This window comes from Callorhinus ursinus, unplaced genomic scaffold, assembly GCF_003265705.2.
Source record: "Callorhinus ursinus isolate GAN/ISIS: 27379988/994484 unplaced genomic scaffold, GSC_fseal_2.0 scaffold23, whole genome shotgun sequence".
NCBI lineage: Eukaryota > Metazoa > Chordata > Mammalia > Carnivora > Otariidae > Callorhinus > Callorhinus ursinus.
This window is the reverse complement of record NW_027397085.1, coordinates 15,079,694-15,100,674: the sequence shown is the minus strand read 5'-3', so window position 1 is coordinate 15,100,674 and position 20,981 is coordinate 15,079,694. Positions and strand designations below refer to the sequence as shown.

At 37.9% G+C, this 20,981-nt stretch overlaps 1 protein-coding gene and 1 pseudogene across 1 annotated transcript in view; one reads left to right on the top strand and one right to left on the bottom strand.

Annotated features, from left to right (window-relative positions):
* NDUFAF2 (NADH:ubiquinone oxidoreductase complex assembly factor 2) overlaps window positions 1-20,981 on the top strand; it is a 134,557-nt gene that overhangs the window by 108,026 nt on the left and 5,550 nt on the right. The window lies entirely within an intron of this gene.
* Window positions 11,882-14,137, bottom strand: LOC112839430 (bublin coiled-coil protein pseudogene; annotated as a pseudogene).

Here is a 20,981-nt window from a genome sequence, read left to right as displayed (position 1 = left end):
AAAAGTAAAGAAGTGATAACATACGAATGTTATTTAGATATTGAGGAGGGATCAGGAGCAGAGTCTCCTTTATAGCTGTCAAACATTTTCATTTTCGTGACTCCCTTTGTTTGGCCTGTGCCATAACGAGAGACATCAAGTGAAAGCATATAAAGTAGTTGTTTTTGGGGGAGAGAGAACTATATTTCATAATAAGCTTTGTAGAACAATGTGGCCCCACAAATTATGTGAATATGTAACTTTGATTTAAAGAGAAGGATTTTAAAAAACACACAGTGCTGTAGATGAGAGGTAGCGAAGTTGTTCCCCAGAGTACCAGCAAGTAAATATTTCAGGTGTTGTGAGACCCAGTGTCATTGCTCGTATTTACTTGGCCATGGTAGTGTGAACGCAGTTACAGCGGGCAGTACGTGAACAAGCGAGTGTGGCTGTGTGCAGTGTAACTTTATTCACAAAACAGGTGGTGGGTAGATCCTGGTTTGCCAACCCCAGCTGTTGATGAGTGCTTTTCAAATTGGGATACCTCTACAGCTGAGAACACAAAGACTTTCAGTGGGATATGCAGGTATGGATCGCCTTAAAGACATTGATTTCCATATCCTCTCTTTCCGTATGTCGTCTTTCCTAAAAATGATGTGCCTGAGAACTCTTTCTGGTCTGCCAGTTCTCCTTTTTGACATCTTTCACAGTCGTCTGTCTCCCACTTTTCAAAAGGAAAGCTTACCCCTTGTCCCTGCTAAATCTTACTCTGGTGCATTGCCTTGGGGTTTAAAAATCTCCAGGGCACCAAACAGAGACTTGGAGACTGAATTTCTCCTGAGGGAGAGTCTCTTGAGACTAAAGCAGAGAAAGCTTCAGTAAAAATTACTGAAGGGGGCAACACATTATTTCAGACAGGTGACAAACTCATGGCAAGGATCTATGCCTTATAGTTTCTCTGTCTACCTAGCTAGCTACCCATTTATCTCTCTTAAAATTAAAATCCACAAGTGGAAAAGTTGTCATGGGGACATATAATAATACATTTATTTGAATTTAAAAACTAAGTTAGACTTTTCCTGACAGAGAGTAAGTCACATTTAGCTGATTGGGTTTGACAATGAGGACCGGCTTTGCCAATTAAGTTATATGGTTATATTTTCCACAGATTGAATAAGTTAAACTGCAGCTCCAAGGCTTTGGCAAAAAACGTACTTAAAGGATGGATTCAATATGCAATAAACCGGAAAATACATCCTTTGCTATATTTAAGTGTCAGCTTAAATGTGCAAGATAGATACATGGTTTTCAAAAGTCTTAAGAGATACGTGTGCCAACAAATTTAGGAAATCACTGCTCCCATTGTTTATGGATATATAAAGGTGTAGTAAAAGTTTTAAAAACATGCATGAAAATGATAGACAGGAAATTGAGGGTAGTTATTACCTCTGGGGAAGGAGAATGTTGGGGGGAGGGGTCACAGTGTTTTATTGGTCATATCTGTAGTATTTTATTTTTTAAGCTGGATCATGGTCATATCTGTAGTGTTTTATCTGTGGTGTTTTATTTCTTAAGTTGGTTATAGCTGTAGTATCTTGTTTCTTAAGCTGGATGGTGGGCACATGGGTGTATATAATATTATTAACTATATTTATACACTTGAAATATTTTATTAAAAAAGAATACAATGAAACCTTGTAATCCTATATTTTAAGAGGACATGTTGGGTCCCTGATACAAAAATAAGATATTTAGAATAAACTGAAAACTGAAAATTCTAAAATACTAAAAGCACGTAAGGAGTTATCATAGCAACATGCATAAGAAACCATCAGTGCGTTGGGGCACCTTGGGTGGCTCAGTCGGTTAAGCTTCTGCCTTTAGTTCAGATCATAAGCCCATCATGATCCTGGGGTCCTGGGATCAAGCCCCTCATCTAGCTCCCTGCTCAGTGGGGAGTCTGCTTCTTCCTTTCCGTCTGCCCTTACCCCCTCTTCCTGTACTATTTCTCTTACTCCCTCTCTCTCAAATAAATAAATAAAATCTTTGAAAAGAAAACAATCAGTGTGGCTTAGTTTTTGGAATTCCTTGTTAAAACCCTAATGCTTATATATTTCTATTCATTCAGTTACTTAGTAAGCACCTGGTATGTGCTTAATAGCTACCATAATTTCCTTGTAGTCCTCTTTTGTATGTACCAGTCTGTCCTAGATATCATAACTCTGTTAAATTATGTTTAGATTCTGGTTTTAGTATCTTTTTTTTTCCCTCTGCGAAAGCGAATTAGTCTGATTAATCTTTAAGATTGCAAGGGAAAATATTCACATATTGCCTTCAGAAATTAGATCTTATTGCAAGTTTACACAGGAACATTATGTCTTCAGTTGTGCAGTCATTCCAGGATCTTTGGTTTCCAAGACTAGAAATCCTTGAGCTTGATCAACATCCCATTCTTTAGTCACCTACTAGCATTTCTTCCTCCCCGAAGATGATGTGTCTGGATGGGTTTACCACCATTCACAATGAAAAGTTCCTGTTGAGTGGGAGTTATGCCAGTCATTTGACCTCCCTCATGCCTAACGCATTTGTGCCTGTATTTGACCAGGCAAAGCAGCAGTCTTCTCCCCATTCAGGAGCACCTGAAGCTCTGCAGTTTATCCCTGCCAGTATAATTATTGGGTACTTCTGTGACTCGGGCGTGGCCAGAGTTATGGTTTTACTTGTTTTTTTCCCATTGTTTGATTAAAAAATTAGTGTAACAATTTTAAAAACAGATAGTAAATTACCCCAAATCCTATGGCTGGTTGCACAACTCAGCTTTAACAAGTCATTCACATATTGGTACATTATTGTAGTTTGGGTATACATTTATTATTTTGTATTCTGATGTTTTCATTTAACTATCAAAAGAATAAAACAAGTACTTGAAACACAATAGCATAACACTTAGAGATGCCTTTTCTATATACCTTTTTTGATATTGATCTCTAGCTTTGTAAAAGCTGAGATGATATAAATTTGCCATGCTCCTCTAGAAAAATGTGGGGGGATATGAAAGTGAATCACTTGAGCATTTTGAGCTCCCTGGAGTCTATACTCAATCATAAGCTACTATATCTCCCTTACTGTGTATTTATTAATTGTACAAGAAATTTTTATTCTAGTTTGTGTTGTAAATCCGGTTTTCAAAATATTGATTTTAGGTAGGGCTTGCTAAAAGTAGCTCAAACTTCAAGCATCCCACCTTTCTCATTCTGAAAGGATTGCTTCTTATATGCCTCTGTACAAAGCTGAGGTCTGAGTTTGAGCTTAGTTTATCCTTAGCACATTTTTTTCTTCTATTTTGCTCTTTTATCTGACCTTTAAGGAGCGGAACAAAAAAGGTTTTTTTTAAAGATGTATATAAATAAAGTGCTATTATATATTATTTTTAGATATGCTTATGCTCAGTTTCTTCTGAGATTCATCATAACTTACTAGGTGCATATTAAAAAGTATACAGAATTAGTTCTGAATAGTTAACCTTCTGAGCCATATCATCAGTCACTAAAACATGTCCCATTTAGGTTTTAAAACTGGGCTTACATCCAGAGTGAAAAAGGTTAAGGGAGTTAAAATGAGGTCAGGGTTTTTTGTTTTTGTTTTTGTTTTTGTTTTTTAATACACACTCTTTCTCAGTTATCTTACCAAAACAATTTCTTGTGATTTTTCTCTTATTCTTCCATGCTGGAAAAGTAATGATTTTTTTCACAATCTAAATTTAAAAAAAAAAAAATTGCTACTGATCACTTTTATCAGACGTTACTTGTTTTCTTTCAGTGGGGGTAATAATGGTGCTTAGGAAGATTGTATTGGTATGTACCCTCTAGGATACCAAGCCACAGTTGACTGTCAGTTAGGTATGCCGGATTTTATTCTCCAATATTTATTATGGCAGTGATAAAATACTATATTAATTTGCTATGTGTATGTTGTTGATATGGTGATAAGAAATTAGGCATTTTATATAATTTTTCTGATATACATATGTTCATTGTGTTTTATGTATTCAAATATACTTAATTTCCTTCTCAAATATCACATTCTGTTGCTACTGTGATGCATTTTTTTTACCAGTATTCTAAAACATGAGCAAATGAATGTGTCATCTAGGGCAGGGTTTTTCAATTTATGTGCTACATTAGAGGGCTGTGAAATCAATTTAGTGGGTTGTAAGTATTTTTGCTTTTTAATAAAGTAGAAAAGAATATGGGAGAGGAAATACTAGCATATAAAACCTCACCAACAGTATTGTTTTCTGAAATTCTTGTTTCACATACATCTATGCGTATGTTTGTGTGTCAGTTGTAATGTAAAATGTATTTTTTACTGCAGTGGTTAATTTTTTTTAGATTATTTATTTATTCATTTATTTTGCTAGAGAGTGCGCGTCTGGGCATGCACGCATGCACACACGCGAGCACGAGCTGGGGGGGAGGGGCAGAGGGAGAAGCAGACTCGCCTCTCAGCAGGGAGCCTGATGGGGGACTCAGTCCCAGGACCCTGGGATCATGACCTGAGTCGAAGGCAGACGCTTAACCAACTGAGCCACCCAGGTGCCCGCGATGGTTAATTTTTATGTGTCAAGTTGACCAGGCCATAGCAACCAGATATTTGGTCAACCACTAGTCAAGATTTTGCTGTGAAGGAATTTTTTTTAGCTGATATGAACATTCAAATCAATAGATTTTGAGTAAAGCAGATTATCCTCCATAATGTGGCTGGGTCTCATCCAGTCTTAGTTGAGAAAAAAGACTGACATCCTCTGAGGAAGAGTAGATTCTGCCTGTAGATTCCTTTTGGACTCAGGCAACATCACCTCTTCACTGGGTCTCCAGACTGCCAGGCTACCAGGAAGATTTGGACTTCCTAACCTCCACAATTATGTGAGTCAGTTCCTTAAAATTAATCAATTCCCAGGGCACCAGAGTCCTGGGATCGAGCCCCGAGTCGGGCTCTCTGCTCAGCGGGAAGCCTGCTTCTTCCTCTCCCACTCCCCCCAACCCCCACTTGTGTTCCCTCTCTCGCTGTCTTGCTGTCTCTCTGTCGAATAAATCTAAAAAAAAAAAAAAATTAATCAATTCCCCCATATATACACATATATTCATACACATACTATATATGCATATAAATATATATGTACACACACATTCATACATATCTTATTGGTTCTGTTTCTTTTGAGAACCCTAATATACTTACTAAAGGTCATAGTACAAAAAGTTGAAAATTACTAATCTTGAGAGTAGTTTTTTAACCTAGTGACTGGTATATGTAAAATGCTTGGCCCTAGCTCAAGATAGGCATTAGATAAGTGATAGCTGCTGTTATTTTATTATTTCTGCTTGTTATTTTTTAAAGTCCAAAAGAATCCTAATTTGATGTGAAGTTATGTTGAAATATTTCTAAGTTCTATACTCATTTAAACTGTCTTTTTTAAGAGATTAATCTGCATTTGATTGTACTTTTCTAGCTTGATTGCGGAGTGACTATCTTACTGCTGCCCATCAGGGATTAGAAGCAGGCAACTCCTTTCCACATGGAACACTGCTAACAAACTGACCTTCTACAGAAGTATTCCTTAGATCGTCTTAGATTTGAACCTTTCAAAAGTGTGGCTGAAGGAAATTATGTCTAAAGATCTTCTAGGATAGAACTACCCAGCTGGTGAGCCAGAGCTGTATAGAGATATTCCCACAATACTGATGCTCTTAGTCCTCCATTGGCCATTTGCTTCCTTTTGTGAAAAATTGGGGCAAGAATTGCCCAAGGCCTCACTGTGCAATAGCAATATGTTAGCCACATATTTAATTTTAAATTTTCCAAAAGGCCCATTAGAAAAAATAAAAAGAAATAGGTGAAATTAATTTTAATAATGTATTTTATTTAACCCAGTATATCAAAATATTATCATTTCATCTCATTATTGACATATTTTGTTTTTAATACTAATCTTTGAAATCCAGTGTTTATTTTACACTTACAGCATATCTTTTTTTAAAAAAGATTTATTTATTTGAGAGAGAGAAGGCCCGCGCACGACAGGGGGGGAAGGGCACAGAGAGAGGGAGACAAGCAGACTCCTGCTGAGTGGGGGGGACATGGGGCTCAATTCCAGGACCTGAGATCATGACCTGAGCCAAAACCAAGAGTCAGGTGCTCGACTAAGTCACCCAGGCACCCTGCCTTAGGGCATATCTTAATTCAGACTAGCCGCATTTCAGGTTGTCAAAGCCGCATGTGGCCAGTGTTCACCATTGAACAATGAAGATCTAAGGGATATACTAGCCACCTCCTGTATCAAGTGAGATCATCAGACATATAGCTCCTCCCTCATTAAGTTCTAGCTTTTTTGTTTTGGGCTTTTGATTAGCGAGTGAAAAGGCTAGAAGATAATCACTTCTGAATCTGTTTGAAAGTGATTATTGAAGATGTTGGTTATTTTGCTGTTTATCTCTTATTTAGAATTCTCAAAACCAAATTCTTAATGGAATTATCTACCAGAAAAAAAGTTTTTTTTCCTCTCTAAAAGAATAAATATGTTTCCTTTTATTAAGTAAAAAGAGTTACATAATTTGTTTAGCTTTTTGCCCAGGCTATTAGGAAGCTTAGACGAAAAGGTACTGTTAAATCCCAGGAACTATATTAACACTTGTAGTTACCACGTATCGTTCCTCCTTTTCCCCATCGTTTGACTTTTTTAACAATTTTCTTTTATTTCTACTTTCTTTTTTTTTTGCACTTCTTCTTAACAGTTTTCTTTTACTTCTGAAAAAACTGATCCCTAGATTCATTGACTAAGTGAATACACTCTGGCTAGGGAAAGAAATGTAAGGGTCACCCAAATTATGAAGGATAGCTCCTTTACTTAGAATCAATGGATCATAGATGTTGACTGCTTTTACAAAATACCTTCGCAGTAACACCTAGGTTAGTGTTTAATTGAATAACTGGGTACTGTGGCCTAGCCAAGTTGACACATAAAACTAATCATCACAGATGATAGTGCTTATATTTTGATAGTTTTTAGTTATATTTTTTGTTGTAAAATCCGTTGGGTTTTTACCTGAAGCTAATGTAACATTGTGTGTCAGCTACACTCAAGTAAAAAAAAAAAAAAAAGTTTAAAGAAAGATGTCTTTTAAAATAAATTTATCTAAGTAAGAAACTTAAAAAAAAAATCCACTGGGTTTAGAATGCTCTGGAATTTTGATCTTCAAATTGCTTGCCAGGAAAATATGAATATGACCCAGTGAAAAAATTTTACTCACAAGAATGTGATTAACCTTTTAGGTACTAGTATTTGGGCCATGATAATTTGAATCAGTCTTTTATTGTGTTTTTTTTTCTAGTTATTGGATATTTTACAATATGAAATTTCCTTGAACAAGAAACAACACATTAGTCAGTGTTTTATTTGTACCTCTGTTTTCCAAGACATCTCAACTTAAGTAAGATTCTATGGGGTGCCTGGGTGGCTCAGTCGTTAAGCGTCTGCCTTTGGCTCAGGTCATGATCCCAGGGTCCTGGGATCGAGCCCCCAGTAGGGCTCCCTGCTTCACAGGAAGCCTGCTTCTCCCTCTCCCCCTCCCCCTGCTTGTGTTCCCTCTCTCACTGTGTCTCTCTTTGTCAAATAAATAAAATCTTAAAAAAGAAAAATTCTGTGTCTTTAATACAACTACCAATATAAGAAAAACTTTTCTGGAGTTCAGATTCTTACTGGGAAATGAAAGACTTACAAATTTGCACATATTTGTAAAATTTAAGTACATTATCTTTTACTGATAAATGCTGCTGGCTAATTAACCCTTGGAGACCTTACTTCAAACAGGTTATCACAATTAGCAATGAAGGTGTAAATGTGAATCTAATTAGTCAGTTGGCTTAGCCTGTTTCTCGCTTAATGTCATGTCCATATGCTTTGCCTTTATAAACACATTGTATGAGAATTAATTTAAAAAAAAATTATAGAGGCGCCTGGGTGGCTCAGTTGTTTAAGCCTCTTCCTTGGGCTCAGATCATGATCCCAGAGTCCTGGGATCAAGCCCCACATCTAGTCCCCATCTAGCTCCACATGGAGCCCCACATCGGGCTCCCTGCTTCCCCCTCTGCCTGCCCCTCCCCCTGCTTGTGCTCTCTCTGTCAAATAAATAAATAAAATTTTTAAAAGAGAAATAAAAAAGAAAATTATAAAATATACCATATCTTCCTGACTCTGTTACTTTTTAAAGTAAGGAAGTCTGTGTGTAGAAAAAAAAAAAAAAAGACTTGAAGGAAATGCAAATACAAATGATTTGGGTGGTGAATTGATTTTCTTCTTTATGCTTTTATGTATTTTATGAATTTGCTACATAAAGGAAATATTTCTCTATAATCAGAAAATATTTAACTTTTAAAAAGGAAATTAAAAATGCCAGCTCAGTGGTTTCTAGTGATCTGACAGGTGGTGCCAAAGGTACGCAATGAGAAAGAGCCCACCTTAATACCCACCTTTGGCCATTGGGATTGTGCCTTGACTTCCTTAACTTAATAGCTGTCTCTCGTGTGTTATTTACCTAAAATCTTGAGGCTGTTTTATTTGTAGCTTTAAAGTAACAACTACTCTTTGTTACCACCACAAAAGTCATTTCAGTTCAACAAATATTTATAAAGTGCTGCCATGTTCTGTTTATCAGGTAATTAACATTTTTCCTGTGTTTACCTAGCAAGACTGTTTATATAAATTAACTTTCACTCTTTCTTGCATTATCCTTTATATACTTATTTTTCTGTATCTACATCTTTGAATGAATCTCCAGTTTCTGAAGATTTTTATTCAAATGTCAAATTATCAAAGAATTTCTGTTCTGGATATATTACTGTCTATGGTGGTTCTCAATTTTTATTTTTATTGTTATAATTTATAAATCTTTTCATCCTAAACTTTCTCTAAATAATTAGTAATATTCGTATCTTTGATTTAGACTGTCTAGACCTGTCAAATGTAGACTGTCTCTAGTCTAATACATTAGCCTTTTAGCTACATGTGGCTATTATAATTTGAAATAAATTTCTTTTTATATTAAAAAGTCATGCTTTTTTCTTTTATTTGTATTTAAATTATGAAAAACATTAGGTTAAATAATTGATTGCTTTTCATCTTTAATGTATGAAGTTCTTGGTACACAGTAATAAAGTTAAATGTTTTCTGAATGTTTCTGAATAGATATAAGGTGAAATGTTAAAGAGGAAAATAAAGTTTTTTGTTCTTTCTTCTTTTAAACTACTTCTAGCTTTTCTAGAATTACCTGTTTAGATAGTCTCTCTTCTTTAGACAGGGACAGGGTTTTATTTCAGTGAGGACTGATAAGCATAACAGTTCAATAATTGTCCCAACACTAAGTTAGACTAATTGCATTATCTATGGTCACCAAATTACAAGATAGTTTATCATAAAAATATTTAATTTCATATGTGTTGAAAATAACCTCATGAATAAGATTTTCTATTGGATGAATTCCAAATTTTCATCACCAGATGGATATTTTTACCAAGAAATTTATATTACATAAAAATTTAAATGCAATAATTATAAAAGCCATAGCATATTATCACACTAGAGTGATGTCTGTTAACAAAATTCATTTGTGTATTGAAAAAATATTTGCATGTCATAAGTCCAGTGATATATTCATTGAAGATTAGTACATTGCATGGATTCACCTAAGAAAACATCTCCTATTTCTTAGTAAACCCAAAAGGGCAGGCTGAATAAATGGGAGAGATATAGCAATAGGAAGCAGGCATCTGTTTGCCTACATTCAGTAGTGTTGTTATTTGTTGTACTAGAATTCAGGCCTCATGAGAGCAGGGACGAAGTTTTGTTCCCTGCCTTATCTACTACAGTACCTGGCTCAGAGTGGGTTCTCAGTAGTATCGTGTGACTTACTATGTGAAAAAGTGAAAGAGAGGACTCCGGCCTGTGTCTCTTTCTGAGAGCTCTAAGGAGGCCAGTTTCTTCTCTGCTCTTGACTTCATTTTGTCTTTATTTTTATTTCTTAGTGATCTTTTTGCTGCTCTCCCCCACTAGTTCCCATGAGGATTCTCACCCACCTTGTTTCTTCATCTTCCTGTCCCCATCACTGCTGGGATATCCCTGAGCCTCTCTTTCTCCTGGCACCAAACCTAAAGGAAGCCTGGCTCCTAGGCAACCACAGATGCCCACTTGAGCTTACATTTGCTTGCTCACCTGATTGCCTGAACTTTAGAACTCACTCTACAACCTTAATTAATATTCTAGCCTTTTCATTTCCTCTTAGAAGAAAAGATGTTACTCTTCCTCCCTTTTATTGTCCTTCCTTCCCTCAATGTCATTTGGTTAGTTTCATCAGCTACTACTCTTCTGGGAATTCCACTCTCCTCTCAGTATAATTGCTGTAGGCAGTCCTGTCTGTGGGTGTTACTCCAATTGCATAAAGCGATTGTTACTGTTACTGCTGGTGTAGTGGTGGTGCTTTTTTTTTTATTTTTTTATTTATTTATTTGAGAGAGTGAGAGATAGAGAGAGAAGGAGGAGGGGGAGTGGCAGTGGGTGAAGGAGAAGCAGACTCCCCACTGAGCAGGGAGCCAGATGTGGGGCTTGATCCTGGAACTCCAGGATCATGACCTGAGCCGAAGGCAGACGCTTAACTGACTGAGTCACCCAGGCGCCCCATGGTGGTGCTTTATGTGACTGCTGCAATTCTAGTTGGCCACATGGTCACCTTCTTCTGCCCCTTACCACTAGCCATCACTTCCCAAGCCCGTGTTCCTATTTTTTCCTACCTTCTCCCAACTCTTAATGGGAAGGGAAGTGCTTGGACCGTCTTTGGAGTTGGGAGGAGTGGAGTCCTGGGTTCCATTTGAAGGGACTGAAGGTCACCCATCTACCTTCCTATAGTACTTCTGTCTCTTTGGGGAGGCAGCACCAGCAGCCCCTCTGAAATGCCCCACAGCCTGTTTTCAAGTTTTAGTCAGTCATAGATGCTATAGATGATGTATCATGACTCTACCGTGTATTTTTATTGCATATATGTTACACTGTGGTTAAATTGTATCCTAGGCAGGGAATATAAATATCACTGAAACACTATTTCTCTGGGGGTAAGAAAATGTTTTAGGTCCAAAATAACTGATCAATTATTAAACTTTCTTACCTTGATGCCTTCCAAAGTTAGGAATTTTGTATTTGGGTAGTGATATATTTTAAGTCAAATACTTACTGGTTGACAAGTGAAAGGTACACAAAGAAAAAATAATTTTTTCTTAATTTTCAAAAGGACAAGCTGAGGAGTGCTTGGATGGTACAGTTGGTTAAGCATCCGACTCTTGGTTTCTGCTCAGGTCATGATCTCAGAGTCGTGAGATTGAGCCCTCTGCCAGGCTCAGCGCTCAGCGCCGAGTCTACTTAGGACTTTCTCTCCCTCTCCCTTTGCCCCTCTCTCCACCATGCTTGTGTGCTCTCTCTCTCTCTCTCTCTCTCTCTGTCTCTCAGATAAATAAATAAATCTAAAAAAAAAAAAAGGACAAACTGAGTCATCTTTACCAAACTGGTTTTATTCATTCATTCATTCATTCTTTCTTTCATTTATTGGCCTGTTTAATGTGGCTGCTCACGGCCTGGGCAGAGTGGCGAGTGCCCTGGAATTGGGCAGATAGGCAGAGTGGGTGGTTTGCAGGCCCACACCTGACTATAGGAGGGGATGCAGAGTGGTGGGGACTGGCCTGGGCATGCCAAGGAGAGAGTACCAAAAGGGCAGCCCAGGCAGGCAGACCCACCAGAGGAACCTGTAGTCCAGCCCTTGAAAAGATATCTCAACCAGGTAGTAAGGTCTCAGGTCAGAGCCTAGCCCAGGGAGGCAGGGTTGGAGCTAGTTGGGGGCTCCAAGAGCCTGGGACTGGCATCCCTAAGGGCCTCCTCGAACTGGAACTCAAGGGGTGTCTGCCGGTCAGACTCAAGCAGCTCCTGGAGGTGGGCGTGGTGGTGGTCGTTCTTCTCCAGGTGCTCCAGCCAGGAGTTGGTCTGGCCCAACGTGGAGTTAATGGCAGCATGTTCTTCCTCCTCGAAGCCATCATCCTCGCTTTGTGCACCCACCTCCACTGTCATGCCCAGGTCCTTGGGACCCGACAGTGCTGGCTCAGGGCACCTCAAGGGCCATGTTGCGTTCCAGTGCAACCACAGTCGCACCGAGAGCTGGTACCCTCACACTGGTTTTAAAAAACCAGTACAAGCTTCCAAGAGTATAAATAAATGTGTACCTGTCTTTTCTCACTTTTGAAGTTATTAAGGCTTTTCCAACATTATGTAGAGAACTTTAAGCCAGTTCAAATCAAAATTTATTAATGATGGAATATGATTTATCCTTGATTACTAGCTATTTAAGTTTAGATTTGACTTTATAAGACAATTACAAATTGCAGAGTTAATGTTTATTCATTAGTCCATACAGTGCATATACAGAGCCAAATTTATTCATTCCACAGATAGATATTGAGCATCTATTACATCCTAGGCATCGTTTTAGGCAATGAATGTGGGAGGAAAGAGGGGAGAAGGTAGGTAGAAAGGGCAGTCAAAAACCCTTCCCTTACAGACGGCAAAATATTTATGCATTTGTCCTCTGTCTTAGCAATCTAACTTCTAGAAATCTACTCCAAATTATCTGATGAAATAAGTAATTTATCATAATTCACAGGGCTATTTGTAATAGCAGTAGTAAATACGGCATATGGAAAGGCTAGAAACAACCCAAATGTCTGTTAATAAGCCATAATATGCCACTCACTGGGGGCTGTCGGCTCAGCACACTCTCCGTAGCTGGGAAGCAAGTCCTGTCTTGAAGTGGGAACCGATCACAGTATTTCCATATCCATATCTGCCCTGGGCAAGTTCGGGTTTTGTTCTAAGGACCCATTAAAGTGTTGTTAGCGGGAAGTGGCGTGAAAGGTCAGTGGTTGCTCTGGACACTGAATCCTAGAGGACCAAGGAGACCTATTAGGAGAGTGATCTAGACAAGAAATGCTTTTGCCAAGGGAGATGGAGAGACCTGCGCAGCTCAAGATACACTTTGGAGGAAGAATTGGTAAGATTTAGTGCTAGATGGAGGTAGGAGGCAAGGGGAGTATAGGAATAATTTACTAAATGTGCACAGCTGTGTAAGGGAGGCTGATTTGGCTGCTGCTGGCTAAAGTGGGCTACTTCGCAGCACAAGGACATCCCAGTAACCCCTCGCCTTCTCCAGATCCTGTGCACTGGTGTGTGTTTGGTATGTCAGGGAGGCTACTTTGAGAGTATGGTAGTTCACTTTCAGGGCTGCCAACCAATTAGCTGGATGCCCCTCTAGATACATGTGTGCAGCGCGGCATCGCCTTGGAGCTTGTCTGTGTCTTAGCATGTGAAGAAAGGCAACAGGGTGAGTTCCGACTGAAGTGAAGCAAAGCAAAGCTGCCAGAGATTAAGGCAACACTGTAGTCAGGCAGCACTATACTGAGGCCCGCGGTTTGCGGAGCTCTGTGTGGGGCTTGCTGAGAACTGTGCAAGGCAGTAATGAGTAGTGGAAAGAACATGGTGGAAGCAGACGCTTCTGTCTCAAGTCTAGGTTTATTGTGTGACCCTGAGCTAATCTTCTGAGCCTCACTGGTCTTGGATGTATTTAACTTAAAATGTCCATTAGACATCCAGGTGAAGACATCAGTTAGATAGTTGGATAGTGTATCATTCTGGAGCTTGGAAAACAGTCAGGCCTAAAAGTATAAATTTGAGATTTTCCGGCATATGTAGACAGTATTTAAACTCCTAAGATTGGAAACGATTACTTAGGCAGAGAGTATAGAAAAAGGGGCGAACCTCAAAGTGAGTCCTGAAGCACTTCGGTATTTGAAGGTTGGGCTGAGAAGGAGCTAACGGTTTGATGCATGATATTTGGGTGTGTTACAGACATCTCAAATTCAGTATGTCTAAAACAGAATTCCTCTTCTCCCCTGTTTCCTCCCATGGTTAATGGCATTACCTGTCAGCTGTCGTCATCAGAGACTGGGGGACTGTCCTGGTCTGGTTAACCACCACATCCTTGGTGACCAAGACCTTTCTCATTTTGAACATCCTCACAATCTGTCTTTTCCCCTCCTTCTCACTACCTGTCTCGGTTCCTGCCTTAATGACGTCTCAGTTCTGTTTCTGCAATAGCATCCTCTCTGATTTCTCTATTCCAGTCTCACCTCCCTCCGGTCTAATTTTTATAGTTGCTAGAATCATTTTTTTTAATGTGGTATAAACACGTAGGCCTCCTGCTCTGTTTGCCAGATTTTGCAGATAAAAAAGACAGGGCACCTAGTTAAATTTTAAGCTCCAAACCAACGATGAATAATTGTAAGGGTAAGTATATACCCTGCAATATATAAGAACTATGTATACAAAATAATTATTTGTTGTTTATTTGAAATTCAGATTAACTGTGCATTCTCCTCCTCTTTTATCTGGAAATCCTACTCTTGCTTCACAGTCAAAATATTTCACCATGGCTTTCGGGATAAAAGCTAAATGTCCTAACATCGCATTGTAAGAGTCAGCATGTTCTCACCCCTGCAAGCCATATGAACTGCTTCTAGTGTTCTGAATTTGCTGTGCTGCTTTCCTCCTCCGAACCTACCTGTGAGCATGTACTCACCTCTTCCCAGCATGCCTCCTCTGTTCTCAGTTCTCTGGTTCATTCCTGTTGTTGAGACTCGGACCTCACCCCCTCTGGAAAGTCATTTCTCACCCCCTCCTCCCCCCTCTGTGGATAATAATAGGAACACCAGCTTTTCTTCTGCAATCTCAAAACATTCTTTGCTTAATATTGTCACAGAATTTATCATATTGTAATTTCATTAATTGTTTAACCCATCTCTCTTCTTTAGATTGTGAGTTCCTTAAGTTTGGGCTAAAGATTGTGTCTTCTCACTCTGTGTCCTTGGCACATAGTGGGCTTTCAATATCTAAATGAACCAATGAATGAGCAAATGGGAAAGTAGGAAAGAACTCATAAGCATTAGCCACAAAACTGACCATTGGTGTTTATCCAGCTCTTCCCTACGTTGACTCCTAGATGAGTCTATGTTGCAGCAGGCAACCTCCTTTGTTTTCCTCTTGGCCCCCAAGGAAGCTTCTTAAGAGCAGAAGCCAGGTTTTGTTCTCTGTATCCCCAGGCCCTTGAATTGTAGGTGATCATATATATTTATTCAATGAAAGAAAGAATGAAAAATGCATGAATGAAGAAGTATATTGTGTAGGGCCACAGGTTTATTGTCCCTTGCGTCAAAGGACAGTACCTGTGCATTAGGTCCTGGGGCAGGTAACCTCCCTCCATGGCTATGACATGTTGAATTCTTCCTCCCAGCTCCTTTCCTTCCCTCCGTCAACCTAGGAGAGAAGAACTGTTTCCTCCGTACAGCGGCTGGCATATAACAGCTCAATAAGTGTTAGCAGTCCTTCACAGATGGAGCCTCCTTTTTCCTCCAGGGCTCCAGCCTCTGCCCTTTCTTCCCCCACTCTAGGAGCCCAGGCCTGACAAAGCCATGGGGACCTGACATTGCTTCTCTCCCAGGGATAACGGGCTTCCCCACTTCTCACACAGGGGAGCAAGGCTTTCTTTGTCTTCCACCAGGGCAGTGCAATTAAACAGGACTAAAGTTAAGTGAGTCTAATTATTTTTTTTATTAATGTTTAACTGCTGTATTTCTTTTTCAGTTAAGTAATTGTATCTTTATGCTCAAAGGTCTTTTTTTCATATAGATGGAAGTTCATTTATTTTATTAAAAGAAATACCACCTGCAAAACTATTAATGACTTGAGCTCTGTGATTAGTTCCTTTTAGTAACATTTTGAGATGTAATAATTAATCTGGCTCAAGTTCAAAGACAGAAAACTCAACACCAGAAATTCCTAGCCAGCAAAGAATATAAACAAATCTTAACAATTGTTCCCCTTAAATAACAAAAATCATTGAGATCAACTTGCAATTAGAAATGTTTTTTTTAAATGCAGAAGAGAAGTTCAAGAAAGCGTGTCAAAACAACAAAACTCAGTCTGCATTTTCATGATTGTAATTGATCAAAGTCTGTTTGCAATAGATTTGAATGTGAATAAATTAAATGTGACATTGATTTGGCAGAGGCACGCTAGTGATTGGCAAGCACACATAGCAAGAGCAGCTTCTGCTGCAGAACTTGCTTGCTTGTTGTCTCATTCTAATAGATTTCTTAGCAACCTGGTGCTGTCATACTAACCTAAGTGGTGTCATTTATTTACCCTTTTGGTTTCTGATCCCATCCAGCCAAGATTTGGTTCATTTTTGATTACTAATCTAGCAGACATTGCCTTGGGTTTGGTACAGAGTACCTTTTGGTGACCTGTGTACCTCCCTGCTTTTTTTTCTCTCTTTCATATATTGAACAAACGTGATCTAATAACTTTTTTCCCATCCTGGCAGTTCAACTTGTAGAACTAGAAAATGTAGTTTAAATCAACAATTTGGCAATATTTTCAAGCTTAGGCATTGCTATCATATTTATTAGGCCTGAATTATTTCGTGGTATGTTACAAAAATGACACTGTAAAAAGAGTATCCGGCTTGGAACATTCTGAAATAGTTGTACACCAAATTCCCATTATAATTATGTTGATTGTAGGGTGGAGGGAAGTGGCATATTCTGGAAGGCTACTTTCTGGATGAGACCACTGTATAGTAACCAGATGTGTATGGTTTGGGGACCTGGCACATACTTTCTGCCAAATTTTCACTTATAATGTATTTACTAAATCTTTCGTATTCTTCAAAATGTTTTTTCTTAAATTAACCAAAGGCAGGATGCTTATACTTTAAAATTTTTAATATTCATTAGAATAAAAAATATGTATGTACAGTTTAAATTAGGGAAAGAAATTAATGGAGCTGTCAAAGTCAAATGTATTTATATTATATATAGCACATGTGTGGCAAGAGGGGAAAAACATATGAATTGGGGAGATGTACTTATTAAATATTTTAGAAAGTTCATCTCTTTCCAAGACCAAAACTTTCATTTTATCTTCATCTTACATGCACTTTGAAAAGCATATACCTAGATCCAGTAGTTACTAAAATTATATTTATATTACACTTTTGCCACAAATATATTGCTAATTTATAACTTCAAATTAAGACTTTTAAAGACTTCAGTTTCTTTTTTTTCTTGTATGTGATACAATTTGATCATTATGAAATGGCCATGGTTCTAATCCCACAGAAGACTTGAAAAAAAATCTAGTGACATGGCCAATTTTATCATTATGCATAAGACTGACTCCTACGTCTTTGCTTGCTCTTGAATTTAATAAACTTTCTAACAATAAAGAACTGTTTAATTTACTTTAGACTGTATTTAGATTTTATCTTGAGATGTGTTTTGTACTTAAGTTTGAACATAGTTATATATGGTATACTTGAAATTCACAAGTAGTTGAAACCAAATGGAGACCATTTATAAATAGTGAACTCCAGAGAAGCGTGGAACCAGAACATCAAAGGAGCATTGGGTTATGATATGCATGAGTATTGTGCCTGCCTTTTTTCTTAGCTGGATTTATAGCACTTTTAAAATAAACATTATAATTCCCTAATAAAGGACTTACCATTAGCTCTGATCCATCTATAGGAAAATTACCAAATAATTTTGAAATCTGTTATCATGGAATTTTATATTTAACAGACATATCACATGATCGGCATGATATATATGTATATAGAGAATATTACTGAAACACTCCTTGATAGAAGTAGTCTCAGTTGAAATAGGGTTAGGGGATTAGGATCTTGAATTATCATGAAACTATTATTTGCTTTTATTTATACATATGGCACATACAAAGAAATTTAAAAATACTAGTGACATTTTATGTATCTTAAATTAGTAATAATGAGTAATTTGTAATTTGTATTTACCTTCCCTTGTTTACTAGATATATATGTAAAAACAGATAATATTCCTAAGATGTTTTTGTATGTATGCTTAGATCTGTATCCAAATATTCAATTCCATTTAATAGCATAGACTCAGAATTGTTCATTCCCACACCTCTGGTCCAAGTGTGGCCCCAGAGATGGATACCTGAAAAATCTTGAGTAACCTTTTTGACTCACTTAGATATTTCTCAGCCCTTCTCTGCCCATACTTGCTGAGTAATCTAAACTTTCTTGCAGCTTTCTTCACCAAAGAGCACTTACAGTCAGCTCTCTTCCTTCTCTGAGATACTAGAGTGGAGTTCCAAGGTTCAAGTTTTCGTTGCCTCAGTTTCCATAATCTCTCCCAAGGCGTCATTACAGAGATGTCTTGTCCTATCCTGCCATTTGTTTCACCTCTTTTTTTTTTTTATGGTTCTAATATTCAGTTCTGTTACCTAACACCTCCCGCAGGTATAACTGTGTATTAGAGCTGATTTCTACACCATCTCAAAAAATTCATGTATACTAGAATTTGCATAAGGGACTATATGATTGAAGTGGGATTATATCATGGCTAAGGTCTATGAGCTGTAAGTCAACATGTCAGTAGATTCCATTTTCAAGCTTTTTTCTGTATCTTATTAATTAAAAAAAAACTTTCAGTCTGTTTTCAATACCACACTTAGCAGTTTGCAACACTGAGTACAGTACTACACCTACCAAAAGGGCTCTTAAGCAGAGCTTAGGCAAGAAGTGGCACTGGAAAGGACTTGAGCTATACCTTTTGGGGCTTGAGTTCACATGGTTGAATTAATGAGTTGTACACAGTAAATTATCATTAACTTGACTGTGCTAAAAACAAGGCATCCAGAGCTTTTCCTTTTTTAAAAAAAGTCTTCAATGTAATCCTTCACGAACAATGGTAATGTATAATATGACATGGAAAAATACATAAATTCAAACATTTAATACATAGTACTTTTTACAACTGAATTTGTCTCTTTTCCCAGTATCAAGGCTCCATAAAAAAGTCTAAGCTAATTTGCTCCAACTGAATACCCTGCTGCCTGTTGAAATGAAGATTGTCACAGAATGGTCATTCATTAACAGTATATTTAGGGAAAGTTCTGAAATAACAGATTTTGCTATAGCTCATGCTTTCTCTGTTTTGAGTATGGTTTCTTTTCTTCCTTGAGCTTAGTTAAAAATGATATCCTTCAATACTTCACTCCCGGGACTCTTAGATGTGACTTTCTCAGAATGGGGTTGACCTCATGCATGACTTTCTGACTGTCAACTCCACTGGGCTCAGCCTCAGATGGAGGAGGGCCATTGTTGACATTACTGCTTCAAATCCCAGGCCAGGGAAGCCAGGACAATGGCGTAGGACGTGGAACGCTTGGTGGGCTGAGGCTCTTTGTTGGATAGGAATAGAGAGGGAGTAAGGCACTGTCTTCCTCCTGCCTAGTGCTATTAATTTGAGGGCTGCATATAATCACAACAGTCCCATTGCCTTCAGGCTGTACTTCTCATCAAAGATAACTGATATCTTTGCAAGCCTTAAGAAGACCTTTTGGTGGTGGGTGCCTGGGTGGCTCAGTTGGTTAAGCGATTGCCTTCAGCTCAGGTCATGATCCTAGAGTCCCTGGATTGAGTCCCGCATCGGGCTCCCTGCTCAGTGGGGAGCCTGCTTCTCCCTCTGACCCTCTTCCCTCTCGTGCTCTCTCTCTCTCATTCTCTCTCTCTCAAATAAACAAATAAAATCTTAAAAAAAAAAAAAAAAGAAGACCTTTTGGTGGGGGTACAATCACGATAAGCCTCAAAATCCAAAGCAGTAGTTTCCATGGACAGTATGATGAAACTCCTCATGTGCTCAAGGAATGTCCAGTGGGTGACATAAAGTTCCAGGGCATCAAGCAAGTAGCAGAGTGTCCACAAATAGCGTTTTTCTGTGCAATGAGGTCCTCCACTCTGGTCATTTCTGTCACTGTTCCTTCTGTTATATAGATTCAAAGTTTTCATCTTGTATCATTTTCCTCCAGCCTGAAGTACTTTCTTTAATGTTTCTTATGGTAGGGGTTTGTGATAAATTCATCCTTGTTTGTCTGAAAATGTTATTATGCCTTCATTTTTGAGGGATATTTTCACTTCATATAGGATTTTATATATTTTAATATATTTTATGTACTAAGTTAGTAGTTTTTCTTATCCTTCAGCACATTAAAGCCAATCCATTGTTTTATACCTTGTATTCTTTCTGGTGAGAACTCAATAGTATTTATTTTTCTCTTCTATAAATAAATCTTTTTTTCTGTACCTGATTTTAAGATTTTCTCTTTATCATTAGCTTTTAGCAATTCAATTTTGTGTGTTTGGTTTTTATATTTCTCCTGTTTGGAGTTTTTTTGTTTTTGTTTTTCTGGGTTTGTGGGGGTTTTTTTGTTTGTTTTGTTTTGTTTTTTCTAGTTTCTTAGATATATAGATTTATGTTTGTCCTTTTGGAATATTTTTACCCATTATTTCCTCCCCTTCCTGTTTCCTGTCACCCCACTTACATGTTAGACTGCTTGATATTATCCCACAGCTTACTGAGGCTCTAGAACAGTTTTTAAGCTTTTTTCTCCTCCCTCTTACATCATTTTGGATGGTTTCCATTGCCTTGTTTTCAGATTCATTTTTCTTTTCTTCTGCAGTGTCTAATTTGCTGTTAGGCAAATCCATTATGTTTTTCACTTGATATATTGTATTTTTCACCTCTGTAAGTTCCATTTGGTTCTTCTTAGTTTCTGTTTTTCTCTTTATGTTCATTTTTCTTTTATGTCTTTGAACATATTTATGTAGTTGTGATAAGTCCTTATATTTCTCACATAATTATGAAATATTTTCATGATTTCTATCATGTTTGGTTCTGTTTCTGTTGACTGGGTTTGGATCACACTTTCCTTCTTCACTTCTTGATTGGATGATGAACATTGAAATAGTATA